Here is a 25,082-nt window from a genome sequence, read left to right on the forward strand (position 1 = left end):
CTTCCATCACTCCCACAGTGATGTGGGCCACTTCTGGGTCCAGACCATTAAGAGGTGGATGGCCCTCTGTTATGTTCTCTCCCACCAAGACCTGACTATAGGAAACCCATCATGACCATGCTGCCTCATCAAAGGAGCAGAGGGCAGCAAAGCCTCAGGATGGAAGGAGCCCAAGCCTCTGAATCATCATATGGAGGACAGCAGCCTAAACACCCACAGCAGGTTGTTTTATAAACAAGAAATAAAACTCCTCTTGGTTTAACCATTATAGATTTGGATCTGTCTGTTACAGCTGCTTAGCTTATCCCGATTCATGCAAGAAAGTATACAAATTCAGCTCTCCTTTCAGTTTAGATGATTTCATTAGACTAGTCAAAATGAAGAGGATGGGAAGGAATTTGGAAGAAATAAGGACAATTTTGGAGGCTCTGGGTCAGGAACAAGTAAGACAGAAAGCAAAGGATGAAGCCAAGAGTTTCTAGTTTCATCATTTGGGAGAAACTGGGCCTTGACCAAGACTAAGAAATTAGCATTTTTAAAACTGAGAGTGTTCATCTTCAGTTAATTCAGAAAGAATAAAGGAAATGAACTAAATGGGCAAAGTCATAAAAAAAAAAATGTGGCAGAGGGCAGAAAAGAGGCTTGAACAGGAAAATCTATAGGAAAGGAGAAGGGTAGAAGACAGGAATGCGAAGGTGGTCAAACAAACAAACCAAATCCCCAATGACCCCAAACATACTTCTTGCCAAAATCTAGAGCACTCTCAAAAGGCAATTTATTCAAATTTTCCCCATTCTGTGACGTGATGGATAAAAGTAGATTCATCATTTTAAAGAAAAAGAATAAAATTTGGGAACTTCCCTGGTGGTTTTGCTCCGGTGTTTAAGACTACGAGCTTCCACTGGAGGGGGCGTGGGTTCAGTCCCTGGTCAGGGAACTAAGATTCCACATGCTGTGTGGCACAGCTTAAATAAATAAATAAAATAAAATCTGAAACCAAGTTAACTGGAGAACGATTATCTCATGCTTCTCTGTAGGATGCCTGACCATTCTGTTTTCCATGGCTGTTGCTACATTTTTAAAAGAATTTCTGCTTTACTTTCACACTACAAGTAGATGACCCTGTTGCCTGCCAAAGAATAAATTCCAATTGATAAAATAATCTGGTTTGTTTGAACCTCAGGTGGCACATCTATAGTCACATCTATGTTGGTATTCTGCTTTTAGAATGATGCATGACTTACAACATCTTCAAAATAATAGATTCTATTAATTTGTAGCTTATACAACTAAAAGCACTAGAAGATCTGCCTGATGATTTTATGTGGAAAGCATAGTATACAAATGATTTCTTGTTTGTGTTGATTCTTACACAAAAATGCACTTTAGCATTCAGTGAAGTGGTGGGGAAAAATGTTAGTATTTAGGAAATTACATTGATTCATGGAGGGATCTATACAAGTTGTCAAATGCTTGTTTTAAAAAAGTACTCAAAATTGACTTTAAAATCTAATTAAAATGTTAGATTAAAATAAATACACATATTAAAAATAGAAATAAAATTAAAAGATCTGGAAACAAAGGTTTAAAAACCCCAAACAGATGGAATATGAAAAGGGGGGGAATATAAGAGCAAAACAATTAAAGCCTGAGGAAATAATATCAAAAATATCCCTTTGCATGTTCTGATGAATCCTAAAAGAACAGCTTACACATCTCTTTTTAAACAGTATTTCATAAACCCCTCCCCAAATGCCAATAATTTTCTAGTCATAAAAAAATCTGAAACAGTTTGTTCTCTATAGGAAGATTAATTATTGAGTCATTAGCCAAATGCTATTTTCATCCAGAGGGTGTAACTCACTGAGGCCTGGCAGAGAACAGCTACTGACAGTGGGGAGATGAATGAAGCCTCCAAAGGTGGCACAGGCCTGGGAGGAACTTCAACTCTATTCAAAGTGGACAGACTTCGCTGAGTCGCCAGAGAATTCAGGTGAGACCTGATAAACATTAAGCCGTAGAAGTGATGGTAACTCTAGGCCAATAATCAGAGTCACATTAGGCTCTGATTATAATGAGACTCCAGCTACTTAAAAGCCAACTAGAGCGAAACACAGGCATCTTTAAAGGATGATAATTTAAACCATATCTCAACAATATAGACTTTCAACAATGCAGAATTTACCGTGTCTAGCATACATTCAGTAATTAATAGACAATAAAAGAAGCGGGAAAAAAGTAAACATGAGAAATAAAACACAGAAACCCAGACATGACACAGATGTTAGAATGAGCAAATACGGGTTTTTAAATGGATTATAATTAGAATTAAACTGATTTAAATAAAAAATGGACAGAACGAGTGAACAAGAGGCAAATCGCAATAGAGAAATGCAAACAATAAAAGAACCAAATAGAAATTCCAAGATTTAAAAACAGTGTCCGAGGAGAAAAAATTTCACTGATGACATCAATAGCAAATTGGAAATGGCAAAAGAAAAGACCAGTTAACTTCAAGAAAGATCAATAGAAGGTGTCTAAAAGTGAAGCTCAGAGAAGATTAAAAGATAAAAATGAATAGACACAGTGATCTATGGGACAACATAAAATGGTTTTCATACACATAACTAAAGTCTTTAAAAGAGAAAAGAGATAAATTTTGGCAAAACAAATATATTTGAACAAAAGTGTCCATATTATTATTCCAAAATATTTTTTTAACAATCAAAACCCCAGGAGCTTAATGAATTTCACACAAAATAATTATAAGAAGAAACAAACATTAAGCATATCATATTAAAAATGTTGAAAGCAGAGGATAAAGAGAAACGTTTTAAAAGCAGACACAAAGAAAGAAGAGACATGTCACAAGCAGAGAAACAGTAATGAGAGTAACTGCTGTGTTTACCAAAAGTGACGCAGGTCAGAAAGGAGCGGAACATCCGTAATGCACTGAAATCAGAAACAAAGCTAGACACCTCACAAGCCACAATTCTGTATCTGAAAAAAAATATTCTCCAGAAACAAAGGCAGTGCAAAAACATCTTCAGATTAACAGAGGTTTCAAGGCTTTAGTACTAGAGGACTCATATTATAATAAATATCATAGAAAGTTCTTCAGGTTGAAGTAAAACACTGTAAGGGAGAAATTCACGTCTATATTAAGAAATGAAGAGCCCTTGAAAAGATGAATGTGTGGTAAATCTAAACAATCTTTTTCTTAATTTGTTGAGATAAATGACTGCTTAAAAAAAAATAACTTGTGCTTTAGCGTTCATAGACTATAAAAATATGAGAGAAGCAACACAGACGACAGGAGGATGTAAGTAGAAATACATGTAAGATTTTTAACATTACACTTGAAGAGATATAACATTAAATCAAAGAAGACTAGGATGAGTTAAAGACACACATATTTCTAAAACAAATACAAACATAAGAAGAGAAAAGCTGTGACCAACCTAGACAGCATATTAAAAAGCAGAGATATTACCTTGCCAACAAAAGTCTATCTAGTTAAAGCTATGGTTTTTCCAATAGTCATGTATGGATGTGAGAGCTGGACTATAAAGAAAGCCAAGTGCTGAAGCATTGATGCTTTTGAAGTGCGGTGTTGGAGAATACTCTTGAGAGTCCCTTGGACTGCAAGGAGATCCAATTAGTCCATCCTAAAGGAAACCAGTCCTGAATATTCATTGGAAGGACGGATGGTGAAGCTGAAACTCCAATACTTCGGGCATCTGAGGTGAAGAACTGACTCACTGGAAAAGACCCTGGTGCTGGGAAAGATTGAAGGCAGGAGGAGAAGGGGACGGCAGAGGATGAGATGGCTGGATGGCATCATCGGCTCGTCGGACATGAGTTTGAGTAAGCTCTGGGTGCTGGTGATGGACAGGGAAGCCTGGCGTGCTGCAGTCCATGGGGTTGCAAAGTCAGACACAACTGAGTGACTGAACTGAACTGAACTGATAGCTAATGAGCATATAGAGGTGATTAAACAGAATGCTCAAAAAAAGGACCCCTGAAATTATCTTTTAAAAAAAGGGAGAGAAAGAAAAGCAGTTATAAAGAAAAATGAGATAAATATTATACAAAAAATGAGATGCTGTGCATAAACTGAACCATATCAAAATTACATTAAATGTTTATGGACCAAATACTTGAAAGTAATAAATTGACTGGATTCAGGAAAAAAGCTATTCCCACTTCTATGTTCTTTACCACTGATACATTTAAAATGTAAAGAAATGGTCTCCTAATGAGCTTCTTTTTGGAATAAAGAAGGCTTCATCAATTAGCCAACATCTCCCATTTGTTGGGAGTTTAGCTCTGCAGAAGAGCTCAAAGATGTTACTGTGTGCGTCCCTTGAGGGGAAGAAGTAGCCGGCTCCAAGGCTGCACTCCTGTTTCTTGACTCCTCCTTCCCTGTCTCCACATTCCCTCCCTTCCCTGACTAGCAACTGGTTGAATCTTGCCTTTGGGACTCAAGGAAGGACATGGAGGCTGAAGTCTATTCCCTATGAACAAGAAACAAGGGACACAGGAAAGTCTCCGTGCCTGGGAGCCCCACAGGGTCCTGCTCAGTTTCAAAAGCCCCCAGTGCGGAGGCAGCAGACTGAAATACATCCAACTGTTCAGTGAGAGAGGCCTATTTATGTATCTTAAAAGCCTTGGGCTGAGGGGAAGGCTCCCAGTTGGATACGCATCTCGGGGCTGACTGTAGTCCTCTCCGGAGACTGCAGAGGCTGGCAGAGGCCGCCTTGACCTTCACTCTGCCTCCCTTCAGAAAGGAGCTGGTCCACAGGTCCAGTGCTTTAGTTTTTGCAGCTTCTACTCTTGGGACTCCCTCCTCCCTTATCATCTGGCTCTGGTGCCCTGTGGGGCTTGTATCTGTGGGTCCTACAGAACTGTAAACGAACAGAGAAAGAATTCCTGACCACCATCCTCTAGGGCACACTGTAGAGACAGCAGACAGACAGGCCTGAAAAAAGGCCTATTTCCTTTTTTAAAAGCAGTGTCCTGCTTAAAGCTGTGTCCTAGAAGCACAGGTTTCCAACTTAACATATATCTAGGGGCCAATTTATAATCCTTTTCAGAGAAGGGAGATGCCAGCTGGCACAGTCTTCTCACTGACCCTCTGCCACGTTTACCCAGACTGCCGCCGTGTCTAAGAAAGGAGCTTGCACACACATCTGGTGCCCAAGCTTTTGTGGCTGATGCCCAGAGGATGTATCTCTTTGATAGCCTGGCTTTGGTGACCCCTGGGCTTGTGTCTACGAGTAACAGAGAGATCCAGTTCTTAACTTACTGTGTCCCTAGGCTCAAGTTGCTGATCGACATCCTCTGCTTTGGGACATTGACAGGTGTTGGCACCTGTCAATGGCATACCCTCAACTACTAGGAGAGCCAGGAAGAACAAAGAAGGCTGCTTGGACAATCACAAAGGTTCCAAACAAAAGGAAGTGTTATGGCAGGGTTATAACGATAAGTTCTACATGAGACGGCTCATTAAAGACCAGGAGAGGTGGCTGGTTTATCTAATACACAGAAAATCAACACAGAGAGTTAAGAAAAATAACGAGACAGATGAATATGTTCCAAACAAAAGAACAAGATAAGATCTCAGAAAACAACCTTAATAAAATGAAAAGTGATTTACCTAATAAAGAGCTCAAAATAGCAATCATAAAGATTCTCGCCAAGGTCAGGAGAACAAGGCATGAACAAAGTGAAAATTTTATCAACCAATACAGAAAATGTAAGAACGTACCAAACAGAAATCACACAACTGAAGAATACAATAACTGAAATGTTCAAGAAAGGGGGTCAGCAGCAGACCAGATGAGGTGGGAGAGAGGATCAACCCGTCAGAGAGGCAAAACAGAAAAGACCCAACAATATATTGTCTATGAGAGACTCACTGTAGCTTTAAGGAAACACACAGATTGAAAGTTAACAGGTTAAAAAAAGATTCTCCATACACACGGAAACCAAAAAGAGCTGAGGTAGGAATACTTATATCAGATAAAATATACTTTAAGACAAAGATTGTATTAATAATACAAGACAAAGTAATTAGGTTATGGTAATGGGGTCAATCCAACAAGAGAACATAACACTTGTAAAAATATTTATGCACTCAATATAGGAACACTTTTTAAACAAAGTAAATATTAACAGATCTAAAGGGAAAAATAAACGGTAATACAATAGTAGTAAAGAACCTCAGTACCCTACTTTTAATAATGGGTAGATCATATGGAAAAACGTAAGGAAACATTAGACTTAAGTGATACATTTGGCCAGATGGACTTAACATTTATAGAACATTCTATCCAAAAGCAATAAATACACATTCTTCTTAAGCATATATGAACTTAAGTCCATATATAGTCTAGGATAGATCATATGTTAGTCCACAAGACAACTCTAAATACATTTTAAAAGACTAAAATCCTATCAAGTGTATTTACCAACCACAATGACATGACATCAGAAATCTACTATTAGAAGAAAACTGGAAAATTCACAATATGTAGAGATTAAAAAACATATTGATAATAGTGAAAAATCAGTGGGTCAAAGAAGAAATAAAAATATTTAAAATACCTTGAGACAAATAAAAGTGGAAATACAACATATCAAAACTTACGAGTTACAGCAAACTCAGTTCAATGAGGGAAACGCATAGTGATAAATGCCTACAATAAGAAACAACTTCATATCGCACGGTACTAGAAAAGAAGAACAAACTAAGTTAGCCCAAAGATGGAAATAACAAATATTAGAACAGAAATAAATGAAATAGAGATTAGGATGATAATGAAAAATGTCAAACTAAGAGCTAGTTTTCTTAAAAGATAAATAAGACAAACCTTAGACTCAAACCATGCAAAAAATGAGAGAGGACTCAAATATAATCAGAAATGAAAGAAATGTTACAACTGATATCACAGAAATACAAAAGATCATACGAGACTTCTAGGAACAATTATATACCAACAAAGATCTAAAGACTAGGAATAGCTAGGAGATCTGGTGCCCCTGGTTACCAAGAGTCCACTTAGAGATCCCATCACACTGGACCAAGTTTTTCTTGAAAATTCCACCCTCCAGTCCTCTGTCTCATGAGAATCACACAAGGAGAAGAAGGTGACTCCGTGTTTGTCAAAGTAGATTGAGAATCTCTTGTTCTTCTACATTTGACTGATTTAAGGAAAGACTGTGTTTGGAGAACACTTTATTTAAAAAAAGAAAACAACTTTAAAAGTTTTTATGTATTGTAAGACTTCCTCAAAATTTTTAATACACACAAGTTCAGCATGACCCTTCCGAATGGGACTACACTGAGAAAACTTTTCAAACATACTTGAGCATGGAGTCATTTATTTACTGAAAATCTCAGAAATGAGGAGCTCCATGGAATACACACTTTATGCATTTCAGAACTGAGCAAAGTCTGCTGATCACTGGACTGCTCAAGGGGAAAAAACTACATGTGGGCAAATTCATGTCTAAAATAGTTAGAGACTTCTAGTAATTCCCATGTTATATATTATATATAGCCATTATGTATATAAATAATAAACATGAATATAAATGTATAAGGCATGTATAATGTAAATATAATGTATAAAGGATACATAATATTCCCAAATATACAAAAATAACTGCTTTTGTATATATTACTGAGTGCTGAATTTATGAGCTTGCTAATTGAACTGATTAAACAACAAAAAAATTTAACTGAAGTTTAAAAAAATATTTAACTGAGGTTTAAATCCTTCAATGGACTGTTGCATCCTAAAAAAATTGTTAGGAAAACAAAGCAAAAAACTATATCTGAATTAATTTTTAAAAATCGAGCTTGATGACCGGATGCTGACTCTGACTTTTCCAGCATCATCTTTCATACATCTAAAGGCACAATCTACTTTGGTTTGCCGGTCTACACACCAAAGTATCGAGAGGTAATTTACCAATCTGTTTATTGTTCATGGATATCAGTCAACAGATGGGCCTGAAATTATCATTTTGCAGACCAGCCCTTCAACAGGAAGCTTCCATATCCATACTTTCTCACCCCTGCCAAATCATTCCAAAACAGTACATGGATATATCAGGGGACCCGTAACAAATATTAAAGTCATTTGCTTTTCCAGCTTTTATTTGAGGACAATTCCCTCACTAAACGATCTTCACCCTCTGTTCCCATCCTCTCTATGGATAATAAGAGGGTTCTTAACAATTAGCAGAGTTCCAGTAAAAATATTTTCCCCTAGCTGTACTGTAGTAACGGCGAAAACAAATCAGGACACACATTTTTCTGCCTGCTTTAATAGGTGCACATCCAAGGAAGGACGTGCAGGACGCCTGCTCAGGCACGCCCTGAGCTCCGCGTCCATCTCCGTGCTCCTTTCCCACTCCCAGACCGACAGCTACATCACTGCACAGAAGTCGCTTCTGTGGGCGATGACCATAGTGCTGCCACTGAAACTAGTTTGTTGGCTAAAGGATAAACACAGATTGAAGGACAATTTTCAATAACAGAGAAACATGGCTTACAGGACAGGAGAGCTGATCTGCATGGGAAAGTAAGTTTTAGCAACTTACAAGAAAACAGGAGAAGACACTCTCTAATTGAGTTGTAATTTTCCTGTCAACTGGCAGGCACTAGTTGAATTCTTGGGAGAAGCCCACATTGGTAGCTGAGACTGTCTAACATGCTTTCTGTTGTTCAATGGTTAATAACCGAGGAAATTTTTACCTGTAAATAGAACTGAATTTAGAGCAATGAAACAGGAAATCAAAACTATTTCCAAATGAAACGAACATAGTATTTTCAGGAAAATGAACCTTCTTTGCTGAAGCATCATCAAGAATTTAAAACTAGGACTGAGAAATACAGGGAAAAATCAACCCATGTTTAGTGACTTATTTGACAAATATGTATAAGCAATTGCACTCCATATATATGATAGGATTCTGAATTCAATGACCGTATAGCTTAAATTAAGCAGAGTAAAGACATGCAAATATATAGTAGGTTACAAGTGTCTACTTCATCTCCAACTGTCAGTATACATAATAGATCTTTAATAAATATTGGTTGAATAAATTATTGAAACATTTCTTATTTATGGGAAAAGTAGTACGAATCATAAAAAAGTTATAGGTATGAGAAGTAGGCTTCAAAGGGTGAGGTTTATTTTGGTTGGAAGAGTCAAAGATCAGTTCAGTTCAGTTCAGTGGCTCAGTCATGTCCAACACTTTGCGACCCCATGGACTGCAGCACACCAGGCGTCCCTGTCCATTACCAGCTCTCAGAGCTCGCTCAAACTCATGTCCATCAAGCCACTGATGCCATCCAACCATCTCACCCTCTGTCATCCCCTTCTCCTCCTGCCTTCAATCTTTCCCAGCATCAGGGTCTTTTCCAATGAGTCAGTTCTTCACCTCAGATGGCCAAAGTATTGGAGTTTCAGCTTCACCATCAGTCCTTCCAATGAATATTCAAGACTGGTTTCCTTTAGGATGGACTAGTTGGATCTCCTTGCAGTCCAAGGGACTCTCAAGAGTCTTCTCCAACACCACAGTTCAAAAGCATCAATTCTTCAGCATTCAGCTTTCTTTAATAGTCCAACTCTCACTTCCATACACGACTACTGGAAAAACCATAACCTTGACTAGATAGACCTTTGTTGGCAAAGTAATATCTCTGCTTTTTAATATGCTGTCTAGGTTGGTCATAGCTTTTCTTCCAAGGAGCGAGCATCTTTTAATTTCATGGCTTCAATCACCATCTACAGTGGTTTTGGAGCCCCCCAAAATAAAGTCTGTCACTATTTCCACTGTTTCCCCATCTATTTGCCATGAAGTGGTGGGACTGGATGCCAAATCTTAGTTTTGTAAATGTTGAGTTTTAAAGCAAACTTTTTCAGTCTCCTCTTTCACTTTCATCAAGAGGCCCTTTAGTTCTTCTTTGCTTTCTGCCATAAGGGTGGTGTCATCTGCATATCTGAGGTTATTGATATTTCTCCCGGCAATCTTGATTCCAGCTTGTGCTTCTTCCAGCCCAGCGTTTCTCATGATGTACTTGGCATATAAGTTAAATAAGCAGGGTGAAAATATACAGCCTTGGTGTACTCCTTTTCCTATTTGGAACCAGTCTGTTGTTCCATGTCCAATTCTAACTGTTGCTTCTTGACCTGCATACAGATTTCTCAGGAGACAGGTACGGTGGTCTGGTATTCCCATCTCTTGAAGACTTTTCCACAGTTTGTTGTGACCCATACAGTCAGATGCTTTGGTGTTATCAATAAAGCAGAAGTAAATGTTTTTTTGGAACTCTCGCTTTTTTGATGATCCAACAGATGTTGGCAATTTGATATCTGGTTCCTCTGCCTTTTCTAAATCCAGCTTGAACATCTGGAAGTTCACAGTTCATATACTGTTGAAGCCTGACTTGGAGAATTTTCAGCATTATTTTGTTAGTGCGTGAGATGAGCGCAAATGTGCAATAGTTAGAACATTCTTTGGCACTGCCTTTGGGATTGGAATGAAAACTGACCTTTTCCAGTCCTTTGGCCACTGCTGAGTTTTCCAAATTTGCTGGTGTATTGAGTGCAGCACTTTCACAGCGTCAGCTTTCAGGATTTGAAATAGCTCAACTAGTATTCCATCACCTCCACTAGCTTTGTTTGTAGTGAAGTTTCCTAAGGCCCACTTGACTGTGCATTCCAGAATGTCTGGCTCTAGGTGAATGATCACACCATTGTGGTTATCTGGGTCATGAAGATCTTTTTTGTACAGTTCTTCTGTGTATTCTTGTCACCTCTTCTTAATATCTTCTGCTTCTGTTAGGTCCATACCATTTCTGTCCTTTATCGAGCCCATATTTGCATGAAATGTTCCCTTGGTATCTCTAATTTTCTTGAAGAGATCTCTAGTCTTCCCCATTCTGTTGTTTTCCTCTATTTCTTTGCACTGATCACTGAGGAAGGCTTTCTTGTCTCTCCTTGCTATCCTTTGGAACTCTGCATTCAAATGGGTATATCTTTCCTTTTCTCCTTTGCCTTTAGCGTCTCTTCTTTTCTCAGCTATTTGTAAGGCCTCCTCAGAGTCAAAGATGACATTATTCAAATGCAGCATGAAGAGAGAAGTGGAGAATCCCTGGGACGGGTAGGAAACAGCAGTGGTACTCTTGACTGTCAGCGGCTAACGGTCCAGGCTGAAATAACGCTCCCCTAGAATTGCTGATTTTCAGGATCTTAGTGGGAGCAGGCGCTGAGCACAGCTGCCCCTGCAACTGCAAAGCCCAGCAGGCCACATCACGGCCCAGCGACCGGGTGCGGACCACGCTCTCCCCTGCAGAACGCCAGACAGACCCTCAGAGAGAGGACGTATGAGCAGTACTGCAAGCTGAAAACACATATTTTTATTAGATCCCCAGGTTTAGGTCAGAACTGGCATTAGCTAGAACTAACAATTTAATCCTAGACTCAACTCAGTGACTGGCTTATTTCCTGGTACATAGTAGGTATGTAAGATATATTTGTTGAATATATGAATATCAAAAGTCAAGAGTTTGTCATGTACTGAGTAATATATTATTTTATAGAATAGGCTCCCTTTATTATCTCTAGTTTTCTCTCAACTTAAAACTTGAAAATCAAATACCTCATAAATGATAGGAACATCTAATTCACAATGTAGTTGATGAAGAAAATCACACTTGTTTCCTACTTTTTACTCCAAATGTTGCACTCGTGTCTTCTAACTTTCCAAGGTCACTCACAGGCATCCTTATTTTAGCCAGGCTACATGTCTGTTTTCAGCATCTGCTATTCCTCTTGGATTTTCATTTGAATTTTCACTCACATTATTTACTGCAAAGTAAACTGCAGCATGGTCTTCCAAAGTACCTTCGTGAAGTACTCACAACAAGCGGCTCCAATGGTCAGATGAGTTCACAAAATTCTCTGTACCCTGAGCTTACTCTTGGAGGTTCACTTTGTAAGTAAAAACATTTAAGCTTCTGAGAAGTGTTGCAGTAAAGAGCCAAATTAACTCTGTTTAACTCAGTGTTTTTCAAACTATTATGACCACGGAACCTATTCTGAACGGCTTTCACTCTCTTTTAGAACTAGTTAGTGTTGAGGTGTAACTTTGGGACAAGATCCTAAGGTAGAGGGTGTCAGCTGCTGACTCACATGGTATTTTATCCTTGAGCAATGGCACACACTGAGAGGGGAGAGAAATGTCAGCACATCTGGAAACACTGGGACCACCTCCTCTTCAGCATCCATCCCCCCACCCCTGTTCAGTGGGCATCGATTCTCTGATGCACTGTGGCACTGGCATTCCCATATTACTCCCAGACCATCTCAGGCATGTACATTACTTGTCTGGTTGTTGTAGCTATCTGACTTTGGAATTCTTGCCCTGCGATATCTTAATCATTCAGTTATTCCTACTACTCTTAGAGGAGAAAGGAATGTTCGTATTCAAATACGAAAAAAAGAGAGAGAGAGGTTAGTGTAAGATGAATGCCCCTTTAAGCTATTAGCAATAATTTCTATGTCTGTTGAACTTCAAAGAAATGATTAGAAGAAGCCTACGTCAGCATCTTGGCCTCCTAATAGCAGTTGCTCCATTTTTCTGCATCTGTAAATCTATGATCCTCAAAGTAATATGGGAATCCTGAGATGTTACAAAACATCACCATGAAGCCTTTCACTTGTGCTCTCCAGAAATGGATCTTTATTTCTGAATCAATCCTTATTAGATTTCAGGTCTTTTTAGGCTCATACTTCAGTGACTGGCTGCTCTGCTAGTCACACTTCCGGACTGAACTTTCACATTTACCAACAAAGAGCCTTGGATCTGGTCTTCCCTGGTGGCTCAGATGGTGAAGAAACTGCCTGCAATGCAGGAGAGCCAGGTTTGATCCCTGGGTCAGGAGGACCCCCTAGAGAAGGAAACGGTAACCGACTCTAGTATTCTTTCCTGGAGAATCCCATGAACAGAGGAGCCTGGTGGGCTAGTCAATGGGGTCACAAAGAGTCAGACATGCCTGAGTGATTAAGCGAACACGTGCGCGTGCGCACACACACACACACACACACACACACAGCACTGGGTCTAGACAGCAAGCAGATTACTTTCAAAAGGAAGCTCTTGGCTCTCCAGAATGGGTCCTTATTTCCCCTTTTGAAAACATCATCCTTATTCTTTGGTGGTAATATGCTCAACTTCACAGTGTTTAATTAAAAATGTCTCGGTTAATGAAAATAATTTATTTTCTCTAAATTTTAAAAGTTAACATATTTTAGTCTGCAAGATTTTTAGGCCATGGTGAGGGGATTGGGAAAGAGGAGAAAACCCCAAGGGGCATTTGGTGCATAACCATCACACAGCCTTCCAGCAGAGAAAGCCAACACAGAAACGAGACTTTCTCAGGAGGAGAGCGCTGACAGGGCAAAGGTGAGACAGCCTGCTCTGTCCGTGCTCCACTTGCTCTCCAAGTAGTGTGTGCCGCTCGCAACGTAGCATGACTGCCTCAAAAACAGGCGATTCTACAAGCAATAAATGCTGGAGAGGGTGTGGAGAAAAGGGAACCCTCTTACACTGTTGGTGGGAATGCAAACTAATACAGCCGCTATGGAAAACAGTGTGGAGATTTCTTAAAAAGCTGGAAATAGATCTGCCATATGACCCAGCAATCCCACTTCTGGGCATACACACCGAGGAAACCAGATCTGAAAGAGACACGTGCACCCCAATGTTCATCGCAGCACTGTTTATAATAGCCAGGACATGGAAGCAACCTAGATGCCCATCAGCAGACGAATGGATAAGGAAGCTGTGGTACATATACACCATGGAATATTACTCAGCCATTAAAAAGAATTCATTTGAATTAGTTCTAATGAGATGGATGAAACTGGAGCCCATTATACAGAGTGAAGTAAGCCAGAAAGATAAAGACCATTACAGTATACTAACACATATATATGGAATTTAGAAAGATGGTAACGCTAACCCTATATGCAAAACAGAAAGAGACACAGATGTATAGAACAGACTTTTGGACTCTGTGGGAGAAGGCGAGGGTGGGATGTTTCAAGAGAACAGCATCAAAACATGTATATCTAGGGTGAAACAGATCACCAGCCCAGGTTGGATGCATGAGACAAGTGCTCGGGCCTGGTGCACTGGGAAGACCCAGAGGGATCGGGTAGAGAGGAAGGTGGGAGGGGGGATCGGGATGGGGAATACATATAAATCCATGGCTGATTCATGTCAATGTATGACAAAAACCACTACAATATTGTAAAGTTACTAGACTCCAACTAATAAAAATAAATGAAAAAAAAAAAAAAAAAAAAACAACAGGCGATTCCAGCAGCACCTGAGACATCAAGCTGGGAGGAGGTCTGTTGTGGTTTTTTTTGCTTTGTTTTTACCAAAATGTCCAACATATACTTTATTTTCCATCACCTTATGCTAAAGAGTATACTTCAGTAATGCCTCTCTTTATACTACAAGATCAGGTTTTCTTTCCTAAATATTTTCCAATTTTCAATTTCTGCCCTTTTAGTGATGTCAGATGTCAGCATCTCATAAGTCATTACTGTCATCCTTTTAAGTGAACTGATTGTATTTGTTGCCAAAAGTGTTGTAACCTGAGGGTCCTGACCGGAAGTGAAAGAATTAAGGTGGCAGGGATGGAGTTTCCTGTTTATGTTTTCTTCCTTAAGCAGAAGCAGCTTGCAGCAGGAACGCTACACAAACCTACTGCTCACTCGGGACAGGCAACTATTTGGCTGAGCGTTTGCCTGGGTGTGGAGAAAAAGGTGTATCACTGGACTTTCTTTCAACAAAATCTCCAATCACTGTATCCAAAGTAGTGTGCTATATATTTTTAATTTTATAGCCAAAATATATTGTTTGTGACTATCAAAAGCCAGCAACACCCTATTTTCCCTGAGTTGATTCACACTTTGGGTTTGAAATGCCTGCTGATTGCTCTGAACCATTCATTCTACAAATACTTAATGAGCCTCTCCTAATAGGCTGACTACTCTTCGGGGGTGCTACAGAAATAGTAGTGAACAGATGAAAATTCTAGCTTACCCGGAGCTTATTTTCAAATGGTCATAATTCCTACATATTACTGGGTCCATTTTGTACCTGTTTATGTCAACAGCATTCAGGACTTGGAGGAAACATGGTGGGCCCAGTCTGGTCAATGTCAAGCCTGCAGCCTAGGGCAAGGGAAAGCCTTAAGAGAAATTCATTCTACTACATTCTGACTGCCAGTGGCTCCTGGACTTGCACCTTCCCCAAACTACCCCAACAAGGCAGTGGAGACGAGTTCTAGAATACTGAACCTGCTGAAATAGGAACGGACTAAAGATGAGCTCCTTGGATCTCCTTCTACAGCAGAAACAACTCAAGCCCACAGAGATTAAAAACACAAAACTTTCCTTCCATACCCGTGAGGATTAAATAAACGTATAGTACTCAGAATTATGCCTGGCAAACATCTTTGTACTACTGTTATTATTCATCACTATTATATCCTCCTGTTCTATAAATTTAAGTCCTGCTGGTTTCATTTTTTTTTATAAATTCCTTTTTTAAATATTGACTTTTATTTATATATTTGGCTGTACCAGGTCTTAGGTGCAGCATGTAGGATCTTTAATCTCCACTGTTGCACAAAGGATCTTTGCACAAAACACCTCTGTGGGACCTAGTTCCCTGACCAAGGATTGAACCCAGACGCCCTGCATTGGGAGCCCAGAGTCTTAGCCACTGGACCACCTGGGAAATATCCTAAAATTTTTATATAATTGCATCTCTATCTAAAAATCCTTAATAATGGCATAGTGCTGTATTTAGGCACTTTGAAGTACCTCGAGGTTGTGCGGGGGCGGGGGGTGGTGTCTTACTCTGATAATCTCATGTAACTCACACAGCACCTGCAGTCTTGATGCCAAGGATTTTCAGTTAAGTGTGCATTGAATTGAATTAGAAATGTGTCTTTATGTCTATTCAGTGAAGACAAACATCTCTTATAGTCACTGTTAAGGGTTAAAATGTGTCCCCACCCCTCAACCACACAGAAAAGAAGCTATATTGAAGTCTTAATTCCTGAATGTGACCTTAGTTGGAAATAGGGTCACCGCAGATGCAATTAGTTAAGGTCACAGTGGAATACGATGGGCCCTAATCCAATATGCCTGGAGTCTTGCAAGAAGCCCTGTGAGAACAGAGACTGGGCAGAAGGTGGGATGCTGGTCAAGGCAGAGACTGGACTCAAGGAGCTGCAAGCCAAGAATGCCAAGGATCGCCAGCAAAGGGACCAGAGGCTAGGGAGAGGCAAGGGGGAAGTCTCCCCTGCAGGTTTCAGCACGGCCCTGCGGACCTCCTGGTTTAGACATCTGGCCTCCAGAACTGTGAGGCGACACGTTTCCCTTGTTTGTGAAACTTCATTACAGCAGCTCTAGAAAGAAGACAGAAGCCATGCCTCTGCTTCCCTGATGCACTCAGATCAGCAATGATCGGCATGAGCTTTCCCCCCACAAAACACACTGCTTATCGTGTGACTCAGTATTCATACAAAGAACGTGTGCGTGTGTACACGTGTGGGCTCAGTAGCTTCAACAGTGTCTGCCTCTTTGCAAACCCGTGGACTGCAGCCCGCCAGGCTCCTCTGTCCATGGGCATCTCCAGGCGAGAACACTGGAGTGGGTTGCCATGCCCTCCTCCAGGGGATCTTCCTGACCCACGGGTCCAACCCGGGTCCTCTGGCAGTGCAGGCGGATTCTTTATCCTCTGAACTACCAGGGAAGCCACGGGAGACTTGGGGAGAGTTTCAAGGCAGACTTTAGAAGGGAGATTACCCTAAGAAGTTTCCAGGATTCTCTTGGTGCCCTAAGAACTCTATTCAATGTGAAACCATTCCTAACTTGGATGGAAAGACGCAGCTGATAAATCTGCTACAGTATATACCAGTTAATTTAACAAACGTCAAACTGTCTGAGAAAGTCTTTAGAAAAGCTTTACTTTCTGCGCCACCAGGGAACTGACTGATGGAAGGAAAGCTCATGGAAATAAGATTTTCTCTGACTTCTGCCTACAGTGAATAAACCAATGGTATTTTCAAGTCCCCTCAATACCAATGAGTTTATCTCATAAGCAGGCAAGTATTTACAGACTCTTAAAAGAAACAACTCTCCAGTTTTTTTTCTTTTTCTTCCCCTTCCAATTTCAGCCTAATTTCCTCTTTCCTGTCTCTCTACCATTTCTTTCCTTTGTCCCTCACTCACCGTCCTTCTGCTATTCTTCGCTTAGCTATAGGAGGAAAAATTTGTCTTATAACTGCTATTTCCTACCTCTTTGCTTCTGAAAGCTTTGATGAGTGTGGGGGTTCTTCACTTTATTTATTTTTTTAAGATTTAGTCTCCCTGCCCTGAACTGGATTTAGGGTAATTGTGTATCTACTCGAGGGCTGAATGCAGTCTCCAGCCTTTTTCATAAAGTTTATGGCCCTGGCGCCCCTTTAAAGTCCCCTGTGGCTGAGTGATGGGCTCGTTTCTGATACTAACTGTAAAGGATTGCCATCCTGAAGACCAGCTGCTCCACCCCGGAGCGTCTCGGGGGGGAGGGCAGCCGCCTTACGCACAAGGCCTGTGTTATGGATGGCGCTTCCGGCCTCAGGCAGGTTCATCCTTCAGCGGTCCAGGCTCTGCCCTGCACCGAGGGACTGCACCACGGGGCACACGAGCTCAGCCAAGTCCTTCAGCTAATGGGTGTCAGAGGACTGAGACATCACCGCGGGAGGGAGAACGCAAGAGCTAACACCCTGTTTCCCAACTGGTGCTCATTTTCTCTTGGCGTCATTAGTCTAAAAAGAGGTCGGCACACTCACAGAGCCTTCATCATTCAAGAATTCAAGGCTTCTGATTTAATCTAAGTTTTCCTCAGATTTTACCTATTAAAAATGTATTCTCAGTTTTCACGTCAATCTGCCTTTTCTCCTCAAGCTGTCTTTCAAAAATATCTTCATGGGACAAATGGTGGTGATGAGTGAGTCTTCCCTACTTCTACCACTTGTATGTTCTGGGTCAAAATGGCACTTGAATTCTCAGGGAAGCATAAAGATGGGAGAGAGGATGGCTGGAGGGGGAAGAGAAGGTGAAAAGGAGAGAGTGAGTGAGATAGAGGGACAGGGAGGCAGGGAGAGAAGAGGGGAGAGAGAGAGAGAGCGGAGTGGAGGGCACGGAAGGCAGGAGAGGAGGGGTTTTAGGAGGGTTACCATTTCAGTTTTAATTGAAGATTTAATTCCCTGCAGGAAGGGGAGTTAATTTGCCACTTGTCAAATACTAAGACATGAAAGACATCACCCAAGAGTGGTTGGTGATCACCGGGCAGCCCATCAGGTGTGATGAGCAGCCGAAGGGAGGAGTCAGAGACCAGTGCACACATGGGGGGTTGGGGGAATGCAGGTTTGGGGAGAAGGGTGACCTACCATTCAAATATTCACTGAAGGTTTTATACGGCGGGCATGACACCACGACTCGGATTATCAGACCCAGAAAACAAGCTTTGGCTGTGAGATAGTCAATGCGCATGAGGAACCCACACTTCAAGTAATGGGAACACCAGCAGTGTAACCAAACAATTACACCCAAACATTAAAAGTGATAAAAGGCACTTAGAGATGCTGCCAGCACCGCTGCATCCACCCATCTGGTTTTTCACCTCACAAAACAGCAAGAACTGAAAACAAAGACCAACCAAGTCAGCGTCACCAATAACATCTATGCTGCTAAACGCAGGGAGTATCTTTCGGACCTTATTGTAAGCAAATACCATCTGACCCAATGGACCATTTCCTCCATCTTGGACCATTCTCTTCTTGGATTTTCCTGCATATCGCATTCTGTGGTTTTCCGACTGCTTCTCTGTTTATTTTTTTAACTCTTTTGCAAGGTCATCTCATCTTGGCAACCATAAAGTGTGGTAATTTCTCCAAGGTTTGGTCCTGTGCTTACTCTTCTTGGGACTCAGTGACCGTCTGTGTACCGAGAACTCTCAGACGAGCCTTCCCGGCAGACTTCTCCCCCCGCACCCACCGTGGGATGCGCTCCCGGGTGCTGGGTAGGGTCAGCTGCACCCTCTTCTGGGCACTTCCTTAGTAAACCTGTGCTTCCCATCTGCCAGTTAGAACCTGTGTGATATTCAGCTGTGTGTCTTTAGTGTCTGGCAAGGTGTCTGGCATGTGTTCCTGGCTCGCGGTTTGTGCAGCTGTGGACTGGAATCCGGGGCAGGGCTTGGGGCAGGCGGCACGGGCATCACTGCACATACTGGGGCACCGCTGGGTGATTCTGCCTTGGCAGGTGAGCCAAGATAGCTGACTATGAGAGCGGCTTTTCAGAGGACAACGCCGTAATGATTGCGATTATGTGACCTCATGTGACAAGACAGAAAGCAAACATGGGGTTTAACATGCAGGATTTCTTCTTTTTCGGTTATTTTTGTATTATCGGAGTTCTACAATGCATATAAACAATTTTATAGTTTTTTTTACATTAAATTTTTTTTGAGGTCTGCTCTGTGTATTCATAGGCCAAAAGAGAAAAGTCTGTGTGTGTCAGACACACACAAGAAGAGTTAAGGTAGTGAGATGAAAGAGGAATGTGACTTGCTACCAGGAATTCTAGGAGCTGGAATCCCAGGAGTTAGAACTCTTTTTTGTTCAGCGAAAGTATTACCCAAATTCTTCACTAAGCAGCCCAAATTGCCTTTGTTTCTATGTGACTTTTAGGGAGTAAAAGGGCAAAGAGAAATTATTTACTCAAATGGCCTGTCACTCCTGATTTTCAAGAATTAAACACAAACAAGTATTTTTAGATAATAAATTTGATAGTAACATATGCTCTCCTGAATTATAACTCAGACTACAATCCTTACTGATGAGATCTAGACACTGACATCCTAGTCAAGCCATCCAAGCCATCCAAATAAGCAACCCCTTATGAAAATGAAAATTGAATATTACGTTGGAGAAATTGAAAGCATGTTTTATCAAAGGCAATTTGTCTGTTATCTGACAGCCTTGGAAAACAACAGGAAAATTACATCTCTCACATTAAAGTGAAAAGGCAGCAGCTTCTTTAAACATTACAGTAATAAAGGAACAGTGGGTCATTAAAAAAAAAAAACCTGTTTATTCTATATGCTGGCACCATCTGATTTCTTTTTTGTGTTCTCCTGGGGGTTGGGGGGTGGGAAGGGCCTATTTCTGAACTAGTTAATGGATCATAAAAGAAAGGAGTACCAATTTCTTCCTTTAAAAAAATTCTTCCATTATTGGTTAAAAAAAAGTGATTTTTTTTAAATCAAGGTAGATTTTATTTATTGGTTCATTTTAAACTTTTAATTTTGCATTGGAATATAGCTGACCAATAATGTTGTGATAGTTTCAGGTGAACAATAAAAGGACTCAGCCATACGTACATACGGATCCCTTCTCCCCCAAACACCGCTCCCATCCAGGCTGCCACCAAGGAGTTCCCAGTGCTGGACAGTAGGTCCTCATCAGCTATTCAGGTCAAACACAGCAGTGTACACAGAAAGAGCGACTCTACGGAGCAATGTCAGGGGCCATCAAAGAGTCACAGCTCAGGTGCGTCAGCACTGGGGAGCTCCGCTCCCCCTTCAGGGCAGAGCCAGTGGTTCCTGACGCCTCCCCGCCCTCAGGGTGTGGTCCCCGTGAGCTGCATTCCTGCAGGAAGTCCACATCGCAGGTTCTCAGTGATTGTGTGTTAAGTCGCTTCAGTCGTGTCCGACTCTTTGTGACCCCATGGACGGTAGCCCGCCAGGCTCCTCTGTCCATGGGATTCTCCAGGCAAGAATACCAGAGTGGGTTACCACTTCCTGCTCCAGGGGATCTTCCCGACCCAAGGATCAAACCCACGTCTCCTGCATTGGCAGGCGGGCTCTTTACCACTAGCACCACCTGGGAAGCCCAAACTGAGGATCCTCCAATTTAGAGATGATACCAAGTAGTACCTAACTACACATTTATCTGAGGAACTTTTAGTCTCTGCCCACTGTTCCAAGGAGAGTAGCCTTGAACTCCGGTCACGGTTCGGGTGAAACAATCATGCTCTTGTCTCTATCTTGGCTATGCTTGTTAAGTGATCGGGAGGTGGTATAACAGAAAGCTTTAGCCCAATATTTGGCTCATGTAGTGGAAATATTCTATAATGCTTGAGTCAGTTGAACATTACTGACTACAACTATAGCCAGGGCTGCTTGCGTACTACGAAGATTTGCTTATTTTATTGCAGCAGTTTAACATCATTTTCTGAATATTAAAATGCATTGTTTTCTTTTCAAATGAACCATCTAGAGGAAAAGCATTATTATTAACCCAATAGCTAGTTCTTTAATGTCAATATTTCAGAAAGCTCAAATTTCACTAAAGCACTCTGTGATATGTGACAACCTACTTCAGTATCTTTGCCCGGAAAAACCCATGGACAGAGGAGCCTGGTGGGCTACAAGTTCACGGGGTTGCAAAGAGTGGGACACAACTGAGCATGTGAGCAGAGATGAATTTGATGTAAATTGAGTGAATCTTAGATTCCCTGCAAGGGTTTCAGTAAGTAAAATAATTTTATAAAGATAATATAGGCATTATTCAAAAATAATATAGGCATGACTCCAGAAACTTGGGGGAAAAAGAATAACTCTAAAATGGTGCCTAAAATCAAGTGTTCAGTTCAGTTCAGTCGGTCAGTCATGTCTGACTCTTTGCAACCCTGTGGACTACAGCACGCCAGGCCTCCCTGTCCATCACCTACTCCCAGAGTCTACCCAAACTCATGTCCATTGAGTTGGTGATGCCATCCAACTATCATTATCTGTCTTCCCCTTTTCCTCCCACCTTCAATCTTTCCCAGCATCAGGGTCTTTTTAAATGAGTCAGCTCTTCACATCAGGTGGCCAAAGTATTGGAATTTCAGCTTCAACATCAGTCCTTCCAATGAATATTCAGGACTGTGTACTTAACCAATTTATGCTTTTCTTATGTTCTTCAACTAAATTAACCTTATTGATTATGACACTTGACCACTACATTTAATTCAGAATTTCAGTGGATGAAACATTTGACTTCTGTTCTGGGAAGGCTGATCCATGTGTAACTGTTGTGCAGTTCAATTCGTGGACCTTCAAATGTATTGGGGAAGAGAGATGCAGAGCTCTGATACTTTCTAGCTATGTGGTCTCAGAAACTCAGTTTCCTGAAATACAATTTGGGAAAACAATGCTTTCTTCCAGTACAAGAAATCCTAATATTTAACAGTGTCAGTTCCCTTCTTAACAGAGAGCCCCCATTTTAGGTTAGCACTGGGTAAAGTTATCTTGTTTGATAGATGCTACATTTCTCACCCTCTTGGAACAAGTAGCTCCATGAGTCACAAACATCCATTGATAATATTGTAAGAACATTTCAGTGAACACTAAATGCAGGACCCCTTTTTTTTGGATAGCCTGCAACTGCATGTGGGGGAAAAAAAAACTAAAAATAATGCCATTTTTGATTGCTGATGTCATAGACATTGGCAAGAATATTGAAGCTGTACATCAAAAAGATATTTTGGGGATAAGTCAGTGTAAGAATAAAACAGAGCTGTGGAGCTCTCGTGAAATTGAGAGATCTCTTTTGTATCAAAGTATATTTATGAGATAATATTTCAACAGAAATGGAGAAAAAATGGAAATCCATTGCCATTATATTACTATTGTGTTGAAATGGCAATCTTATAATGAAATCTAAAATTCCACTTCTCATATCCTAAAGTGGATGCCTGCTTGCTTTAATCTTGGTTATCGTTATATTGCTAAAGCAATCATTGAAATTAGCTTTGGCAGTTACAAAAAGGCAAGATAGGTCTCCTCCTCTCTACTGCCGTTTCATAGTCCCCACCCTCGGGCTCAAGGGTGTCCTTGACAACAGAAGTTCAAGAACACCCAACTGCAACCGGACATTTGGCTATCACATTTTCACGGAGTCCTGAAAGTCACTGCGACCCAGCTCACCCAAAGTGCACTCTCTGAGACCTCTCAGTTGTGTGGGTTAAAAAGATTTACCACTGCTTCTCTTGTCTGGAAACCCTGTGCAAGGCTCCAACCTCTCAAGGGTCTGTGATTCTTTACTTGTAGAACTGTGTCTTCAACCACGGGAGCTACAGATAGCTTTGAGTTCCAATATTTTATGACTATTATTATCTTTAAGTTTTTTCTTAAACTTTTGTTATATTCAGACTCCACAGGCATTAATTTTGCCTTGTTGGCAAGCCACTTTCTTTCTTTATGTATTATTTTTATTTAAGTCAGCACACTTTTTTGTGTGTTTGTTTTTTACCTGAATGTGTTTAAGATGGGCAAGTTGGAATACTCCTATAAGCAATAAATCAGCTTCACTTATTTCAAATTGAAGTGTAAACTTTAAAAATAAAAAGGATGGCAACCCCCCCTCCACCCTAAAAACCCAGTGTAACTGAGTCCTGGTTAGATGCTACAGCTTAAGGATAGCTCTGGGCCTCAGGACTAATTTCTTTGCTAAAAAGAGTGACAGAAGATGGATTACCATCACATAGCCATTCCTACCAAGAGAATCAGACATTTTGGAGGAGATGTGAAAGAAGAATACAAAGACTTCCTCACTGTGGGCTTTACTATGACTTAAGTCATTGTTGGTACCACCACTGGTGTGGATCCCATTGCTGGGAAAATGTCTCTGATTATTAAAACGGTGCGCTACATTTCAGACTCGGCTGCCCAAATAGGTTGGGTAATTTCTTCAATTGTCAAAATATCTTGACTATACTTACATACTTATTTTCAAAAATGAACACTGTACCAACATGAATGACCTAACTAATTTTTCCCTAAATTGTATGCCATAGTTATTAGGAACATTTAAATCAGCACAAAATCCTTTGTTCTCCGGAATATAAACTGCAACAATAAATTAACAGAATTATTCCAGTTTACATCTAAATTTGAAAAAAATGAACTACTTTTGAGTTAAGAAAAACCAACAACAATACTAAACAGAAGAAAAGTTATATTCAATCTTAGAGTATTCAACTGAACGAAACTACACCAGCAGAGAAAAAACAAATTTATCAAGTCATAAAAAAATACATTATTTCAAAATGAATTAGAAAAAGCAATACAGTTATTTGGAACTGCTATAGAAATTCTGTCTTAAAATAACCAATTGAACTTACCCAATAGGTTCACTTGAAGATAAATTAAAATATGATTATAATATGAGAAATTTATAGTTAAGTAGCATTACATTAATTCCTTATTTTTCCTAGTACACTCTAATATGTTTTTCTTTCCTATTCTTTGTACATACTTATCTTCCCAATAAAAAATAATGAATAATGAAGGAAATGATGGGCAAATGAAATTTTATTTTCACTATAATTAGATTTCCCCTCTAAAAAATCTTCCATCTCCTTAAATCACTATGAATTAAACTATAGTGTTTCCTTTATTGCAAAATTCCATGCAAGGCATGTTAATCCTTTCTCAGGAAATCTCAGGATCATTCTGGTATAGTCATGTTTACCCAAACTTTGCCAACAGTCTGAGAACATGATTTTTAAAGGGATCTACACAGAACAAGACTTGGACATGCCGAGACACCAGTGAATTTGAGCAACTTTTCCTTGCCCAAGTGCTTCACCTACATGAGTACAAAAATCCTGCATTAATCCCCACCCTGGGGGGAAGAGAACGTTCTCATGTACTAACCACTGAGTTACATAAATAATTTCATTTAGTTTTCAAAATAACCACACAATCTTTGCATTAGTAAACATGCTTTACTCAAGGGGTCAAGGAGCCTACCTGTCTCATCTGAGATCACATCTAATGATGGAAATTCAGACTAGTTCCTTTCTCTCTACACGCAGGATATTCATCACGCTTCCTTCTCAACCATCACAGTTTTCTAAAATAACTTTTTTCTTTCTGTATTG

At 40.4% G+C, this 25,082-nt stretch overlaps 1 protein-coding gene across 4 annotated transcripts in view; it reads right to left on the reverse strand.

Moving 5' to 3' along the window:
* Window positions 1-25,082, reverse strand: part of RARB (retinoic acid receptor beta) — a 1,138,330-nt gene that overhangs the window by 531,316 nt on the left and 581,932 nt on the right. The window lies entirely within an intron of this gene.

The sequence above is a fragment of the Odocoileus virginianus genome, chromosome 32, assembly GCF_023699985.2.
Source record: "Odocoileus virginianus isolate 20LAN1187 ecotype Illinois chromosome 32, Ovbor_1.2, whole genome shotgun sequence".
Lineage (NCBI taxonomy): Eukaryota > Metazoa > Chordata > Mammalia > Artiodactyla > Cervidae > Odocoileus > Odocoileus virginianus.